The sequence below is a fragment of the Rana temporaria genome, chromosome 4 (genome assembly GCF_905171775.1).
Source record: "Rana temporaria chromosome 4, aRanTem1.1, whole genome shotgun sequence".
In the NCBI taxonomy this organism is placed as follows: domain Eukaryota; kingdom Metazoa; phylum Chordata; class Amphibia; order Anura; family Ranidae; genus Rana; species Rana temporaria.
This window is the reverse complement of record NC_053492.1, coordinates 220876966-220885361: the sequence shown is the minus strand read 5'-3', so window position 1 is coordinate 220885361 and position 8396 is coordinate 220876966.

Here is an 8396-nt window from a genome sequence, read left to right as displayed (position 1 = left end):
AAGAATGATGGTCATCGAATCTAATTTTAAAAACATTATTGACATGATGGGCCGTGTCAAAGACTGAAACACCCCCCGCCCATCCCCCGCCCCCACAAACATTTTTACAGTTTTAATAATGAATACGCCAAAATTTGAAGATACACACACAGTGTGCCAACATGTGCTATCTGCCATCACAGAATATCTAATGTCTGTGCTTTGTGGGTCCAACCCCCTCCTCCATCCTCAAGTAGTTGAGAGGAAGGGTTTGCTCCCACAGAACACAGACATTGATCACCCATGATGTCAGATAGCACATGTGGCCATTTGTCTGTTGAACCAATGACATTTGGCGAGTTTGCACTGAATGTGTGTATCTTCCAATTTTGGCGTGTTCCAGTGTGAAAGCACACCATGACTGACTGCTGTTGTGAGTTTTTATATTTTTGGAATTGGATTTTGTTACTTTTTGACCATGTTGAACATTTTGGGATACTATAAAGTTTAGACCATAAAGAATAAACAACGCCAAAAAATTTAAAATATATATATATAGAATTATAAATCTCTCTAATCACTGAATTTAGTGAAGTAGAGATTTGACTCCAAAATCTCACCTAAAAATTTACTTTTTGAAAAACACACCAAAAACAAAAAAAATGGTTAAAAAATTATTGTTTTTTGTGCATAAAAAATATGCCCAAAAAAAAAAATTAAGGCGGTAAACACCCCACCAAAAATAGTCTATATATATATATATATATATATGTAAACAATAAATCTAACTATATTTGATAAAAAAAAATGTGAACTTGTTAATAAATGTATAATCTGCATAATATTTTTGGTTGAATTACCTGAAAAAAAAAAATAATAAAAAAATTTTGTAGACTCCTAAGTACAAAAGCAGGGAGTAATGAAAAAAATATAAAATAATTTTTGGGGTCATGAACAAGCAAAAATTAAAATACTTGACCTCAAAATTTACAAATGGAGTTGCTTCTTATTTCTAGACTCAATACCCTGTTTGTAGATGAGTGAATACTGTGCAAAATGTGGTTAGTTACTAAAAGTGGAGAAATCAATTATGCATTACAATTGAAGAAGTTAGTTAGAGAACCAGGAAGACAGAGAAAAAGAGAAAAAGCATTAATGACAAACAACTGTATAAAGTCCAATGGTCTAATTATTTATTATTTTTGAGAATATTCCTTTCTTTGGGGGCCGAATTAGAAAGAAATATGATCTGGCATAGCAATGGCCCCCCGACCCATGAAGTACTCAACATATTTGTCGCGTACCTCACAAGCTGATTGGGGGGCCAAGCCAGCGCGACCAGTGTCCAGCCCGGGAAGGGGATCTGAGGGTAGTCTTGCCTCAGAACCGATGTCGGGTAGGTACGTCTGGGAGTGCCTGCGTAAAAAGTTGTGCAAAATGCAGCAGGCAAATACAACGGTGTCCAATTTATATTCCGCCAGATGTATCGATGTCCTGAACAGGCGGAACCGGTTGGTGAGTATCCCAAAGGCATTCTCGACTACCCTCCGAGCCCTGGCCAACCGAAAATTAAACACACTCCTCTCTGAGGTGAGGGTCCTCTGGGGAAAAGGCCGCATGAGGTGAGGACCAAGCCCGAAAGCCTCGTCCGCTAGGAACACAAACGGAAGTCCTTCCACATTATCTTCATCTGGTGGCAATGCCAGACCACCAGCTTGGAGACGATCATAGAAATCAGTCCGTGCGAACACTCCCCCATCAGACATCCGGCCGTTCTTCCCCACGTCCACATATAGAAACTCATACTGTGCCGACACCACCGCCATCAACACAATACTATGATAACCCTTGTAATTATAATAGTAGGACCCCGAGCGGGGTGGGGGCACAATGCGGACGTGTTTCCCATCTATTGCTCCACCGCAGTTTGGAAAATCCCACCGCTGGGCAAATTGGGAAGCCACAGACTGCCATTCCTGTGGTGTGGAGGGTAGCTGTGGGGACAAACAAAAAAAGAGATTTAGTACTTTGTAACAAAAACATCCTACAAGCATCCTTGTGACAGTTCACAGTATTAAAATTGCATTAGAAAAATGTGCATGGAGAATTTGGGAAATGAAATATATAGGGCCACTTCATTAAGAGACTCCACAGCCCTCTGATGGGGACAATAAAAGTTTGAAGGGGGGGGGGGGGACACAAAAAACAAAAAGTCCTGTTTTAAAAAATGGCAAGGTGGGTTTGTCCCTAGGATAGCATGCTGGACAGGTTAATATTGGGTAAGGGACAAATATGCAGGTAGGTCAAGAAAAAAACATGTAAAAGCTGATATCAACATGCATAGGGAGAAAAGGTAACGTTAGTTAAACACACAGCATATCTGGGAAAATAAAAATAAAGTTAGTTGGCCACATTATTACAGCCAGGAAACTTACCTTAATATACTCCTCATGCATAACTTTGATGATGGCAGCACACGTGTCCGGTATGATGACCCCAAGCGCCTGCGGAGAGATGCCTGTCGAGAACTTGAGGTCCTGCAGGCTCCTCCCAGTCGCCAGGTACCGCAACGTGGCAATAAGCCTCTGCTCGGCCGTGATGGCTTGGCGCATCACAGTGTCCTGCCTCGTGATATAGGGGGACAGAAGTTCCAGCAGACTGTTGAATACGGGGTCCGTCATGCGGAGAAAATTCCTAAAGTCATTAGGATTATTCTCCTGGAGTTCCCTAAGCAGAGGCATATGTGAGAACTGGTCACGCTGGCGCAACCAATTCTTGGTCCAGAAACGCCTCCGCCCCCTGTTTCTGGCCAAAGTACTGGACAAATGAACATATCCAGCAGCCATCCCATAAACAGCACCAACTCGCGAAAATTGACGCTGCTGCTCCATCATGGCTTCAAACCGGCCGGCTGGTCAGTCAAGAACACACTGAAACAGAAAGCACTCGCAAATCCAGCACTACCTGCGACAAACGCGTGACAAACAGATACGAGCGCACAGGATGCAACTGCTAAAGCAGAAACAACCTGCTAGCCTATAGCCGAATGACAACTACGTTACCGCAAGCACACGCACTGAACCCGTGAATACACGCTGTCAAAGCCTGGAGACCGAGAAGCGCGAATCAGCTCTAACCAAACCTTCACTAACACGAGCAAACCCGTAACTAGCAAAAGAGGAACAGAGGGCGGCGCCATTAAGTTTGGTCTTCCCCTTTATAGTGACGTCGTACGTAGTTTACGTGCACGCGTTCCGGTACGACGGTAATTTGGTCCGCTGGTGTGTACACGCCAGCGGAACCAAACACAAATCAGCCTTGTACGCCGGAAACTGTCGGGCAGACAGTTTCCAGCGCACAGATCCGGTCGTGAGTACAAGGCCTGAAAGACCAAGCTCTTCCCTGGTGCAAGAACCCCAGAAGTTTTTTTTGACTATACACCGGCTCTCACTTGCCAGGTAGGAGCCAGGTTATTCAAGTTCCGACATGTGTGGGCACAAAGTATAAAGGAACCGTGGGTGAGCTTGACCATCAGGTACGGTCACAGCTGGAAATTCCTCAAACAGCCCTGCAGAACCTTTGTCTCAACAAAGATACCTTTAGAAAGGGAAAAACAAGATGTCTTTTGGAAATACATACAGACCCTCCTGGAGGAAGAAGCAATAATCACAGTTCCCCAGCAGGAGCATTTTTCCAGAATCTACAAACCTCTGTTCCTGGTTCAGAAAAAGTTAGGGCCTTGGAGGCCAGTAATAGACTTCAGGGGCCTCAACAGGTTTATCAAGAAGGATCGATTCAGAATGGAGTTCCTCCAAACAATCCTGAAGGTCATCCAACCGGGAGATTGGCTACTGTCGTTAGACCTGGAGGTTTCTTCGGTTTGCAGTGGGACAACATCACTATCAGTTTGTCTGCCTGCCCTTTGGGCTGACCACATCTCCCAGAGTGTTCACAGAGATCCTGGTGGCCCTGGTGGTTGCAGGGAATCCAAATGCATCACTATTTTGACAACATTTTGCTTCTAAGCGAAGACAAGGACACTCTGATCAATCAAGAGAAGAATCACCTTGTGCCTACTCAATCTTTGGTGTACCTAGGTGCGAAAATAGATGCTCTGATAGCATCAGTGGCATTACCCAAAGACAAGTCCTGTATCCTGATGAAGATGTCGGAAGCTCGAAAGAAGTCGTACCTGCCAATCATAGACTGTATGCGACTTCTCGGTATAATGATCTCAACCATTCTGATGGTCAAATGGGCTCTCACCTCTTCCAAGTTGGTCTCTTAGATCCTGATGTATTTTAATAAATTCCTCATATTTATGTATATACATTTTTTTGGAGATTTAACTAGGGGTTTTCTTCATGTAAAAAACATATGCTAATTTAATGTATATACAGGAAAAAGTATTTTATATATCTACATCCTTTTCCCTAGTAACCTCCTCATTGACAATGTTTTTTAATTCACCATTATTATTTTAATCCAGCATTTTGTCCTGTGTCTGCCTTTCTGGTGAGTGGAGATGAAGCATTTCTCCTTTTTGCCCACTAGATGGCAGACCTCCTCTAGCACATAAATAGACATCTATGTACACAAGTCCTTTATGCTTGAAAAAGGAGCGCGCTTAGTCATACACGTCGTTGGCTCCGAAACGTTGTCGCCTAGTAACTGCCAGTGACGTCATCGCGCCTCCATGCTGTGTCCCAAGCCTTGTTCCTGCTGCTCACACCATCCGGACTTCCTGGTTTACAGTAGTCGGTGAAAAGAGGACTGAAAGACAAACCTATACAGCTTCCATCTAGAGCGGATGACCGCCACAGCATGGGCCAGTGAGGACATGTATACTGAATGTACAGACTGTCTAATGTAAATGGATAATGCACCTATTGTAACATTAAAATTGCACTGTTTCTAACCTGGTGGCGCCTTCTCTCTTTCTGTTTTTGCATATTGGAGCCTGCTTTCATCTCCGCCCTGGAGGCTTGCCCTGGATTATGGACTTTGTATATAATTTTTATGTATAGGACTTGCATTTTTTCCCAATCCCCTTCCCCCCACTCAACTATCCATCACAAGTGTGCTCCAACACACTATCCATCACTACTACAATAAGGATACTCATTGGGCGGACTATTCATCTCCTATACCAATCAAAGCGCCACTACCCCCTTTGTTCTTCGATCAATGTACATTGGTGGAACTTGGTCAGCGAATCTAGATCACAGCCCAGATGAGGGTCAACTTTGACTGGTGGACGAGGCAGCAGAATCTTCTTCGGTGCCACACCTTATTCACAATGAGGCGGCAAATAGTCCAGTTGGATGCCAGCGGAACGGGCTGGGGAGCTCTATACAAAGACCACTGGGCCCAAGGCCATTGGACATTTCAGACCGCTAATGTGGGTTCCAATATACTGGAATTGAGGGCAGCCTTCCAGGCTCTCCTGGCTTTCAAGAGTCAGATTCAAGGAGCTCTCATCCTTTTGTAGCTAGACAATTTGTCGGCAGTGGCTTACATCTGCAGCAAGGGAGGCACTTGCAGCATTGCTCTGCTGAGAGACGTGACACCGATTGTGGATTTTGCTCAAGCCAACTTACAGCTGCTAATAGCAGTATATGTGCCCGGTCATCTGAATACTTAAGCAAACTACCTGGACCTGTTTGCCTCTTCAGCGAATACCAAACTACCATGGTTTGACAAGTCCAGTCACCCACAAGCGACAGAGGTGGATACATTAACAGCGGATTGGAATTACAGGACAGTATATGCCTTCCCTCTGATTCCAGTGATCCACCTTTTTCTGCGCAGATTGCGACAGGAGAGGGTGTCCATTCTGACTATAGTACCGGACTGGCCGAAGAGACCTTGGTATGCACTGCTCCTCTCGCGGAGTATCAAAGAACCACACCCTCTACAAGGAACGCCAGACCTGCTGCTGCAGGGGCCAATTTGCTCCAGGGAGTCAGAGATTGATGGCCTGAGTCTTGAAAGGCTAAGGCTAATCGGTCTGGGATGCTCAACCAGGGTCACGAATACCCTAATGAGAGCCAGAAAAGAAAGTATCAACAATGCCTATACCAGAATTTGGAACAAGTTTGTGGAATTTGCATGCAAATATGACTTTTTGCCGGATTCGCCAAGGGCCTGTCACATACTGGAATTTCTCCAGGCGGGATTGGAACTAGGCCTCTCCACAAGTACTTTAAAGGCCCACGTGTCTGCTATCTTGGCTTTCACTGGTACCCAGTGGGCCATGGATAAGTTGGTGATTTGCTTCTTCAGAGCAGCTATCCGCCTAAGACCGCCAAGGTCTCTGAGATTTCCAAAATGGGACTTGCCTCTAATCTTGGATTTCCTTCATTCCCCCTGCCTCACTATGGCATCCCACTATGGCATCTCTCATTGAAGACCATCTCATGGCAATAACTTCAGCCAAAAGGGTGTCCGATATAGCTGCCTTGGGGTTTAAAGAGTTCTTCCTCTCTTTCTTCCAAGATAGAGTGGTGCTCAGGCCAATTCTGGGATTTGTTCTGAAGATAGCCTCTAGATTTCATGACACAAGAAAATACGCTCCCAATGTTTCTCACGGAGAACTCTCAGAATTAAAATCCACTCGATGTGGGGTCTTCACTGAAAACCTATGTGGACGTGATGGCTGAGCTCAGAAAGTCAGACCATCTCTTCATCATCCCTAACAGTGCTTGGAGAGGCCTGATGGCTTCAAGTAGAGCAGGGGTCTCCAAACTACGGCCCTTCAGTTGTTCAGAAACTACAATTCCCATCATGTCTAGTTGTGTCTGTGAATGTCAGAGCTTTACAATGCCTCATGGGAAGTGCAGTTCCGCAACAGCTGGAGGGCTATAGTTTGGAGATCCCTGTGGTAGAGTGATCACCTCGTGGCTAGTCAAGGCTATATCGTTGGTCTACAAAGCAAAGGGTTTGCCTGTGCCTAAGGGGGGGTCATAGCACATTCCACTAGTGGCATCTCAACCTCCTGGGCAGCGGCGAGACAAGTGTCCTTAGAAACAATTTGCAAGGCAGCCACATGGACGTCCATACATACCTTCATGGCGCACTATTGCATTGAGCTGGCGGCTCTGACTACTGTAGGTTTTGGCTGGAGTGTTCTGGCTTCCACCTATTATTCTCCGGTGTGTGGCTAGTTAATTCCCAGCTGTGCTGACATGGAGCCGTCAGGAAAACCGAACATTGAATTTAAATACTTACCGTAATTTTCCTTTCCTGGCGAGCTCCATGGCAGCACAATGCCCGCACAGTTAAGTAGTACAAGTTACAGAACGCTGAGGTGAGCTAAAAATGTATAGTTAAGTCCTGATTATGTAGGGAGTGGGCAGGGCACCACCCAGCTGTGCTGCCATGGAGCTCGTCAGGAAAGGAAAATTACTGTAAATATTTGAATTCAATTTTCCGTTATGAGAGAGGTTGCACATGAGGAAGCTGGGAATAAACTGAATTGTTATTTATTGTACTGTAGTGTTGATATTATTTGATGTTGTTAGTTAAAATACATGCTTTAGCATCACAATATGCTTTTTCTGTTGTATTACAGTCTGAAATGTTTCTTTAATTTGCTGTTTTAATTTGATATAATTTTCTGTTGCTGGTTTATGTAATTTTCTATTACAATGATTTATGTTCTTGTGGTCAATACCATCACTTATTGTAATGGCACCATACAGTATAATGTGCTGCTGCTGGGAGATATAATTTCCTATTGCAGTGTGATGTGGAATACTTATGTGGCATGGCATATTAGCCACAATTGTATGTCATAATCATTTTCACCTAAAAATGTTCACTTCAGTAACATAAATACCATCAAGCTGTATGCTTAATTCATGTGTTATTTGCCACTATGATAGTTATTTTTATTTATTATTATCATTTTATTTTGTATTACCCTTCATTCCTGAAAATAGAGATCATTACAGCAAATAACAATTGCTATAACCCTTCTGCAACAGGAGCCACTTGTTTATTTTGTCTGCCACTGCTCAGAAATCTAAAAAGTCTGTTACCAGTCATGAACTCAGGCATGAGATGAGTCAGTCTCCATGGTTGTCTTTCAGCTTGACATTTACTCTATAAGTACTGATATAAAAAAAATGATAGGGTTTGGCCTTTCGTTGACTTTCCAACCAATAATGTGAGTTTTATTGATGCATGTGAAAAATGGAAAATTGGTTTTACCATCTAAAGTGCAAAACTGTAGGCAGGTCTTGACACCTAAAGGTTTGTGTCACTCTATAAATAAGTATAAATAAATATATCCACTGCATTTGTTGTGCTATTAATTTCAAATTTTCACAGCTAGTAACCTAATATAGAGAGATGGGCCAAAATTTATGTTTTACCTACAATTTTGGTGAAAATTTGTATATCTCACCAAAAAC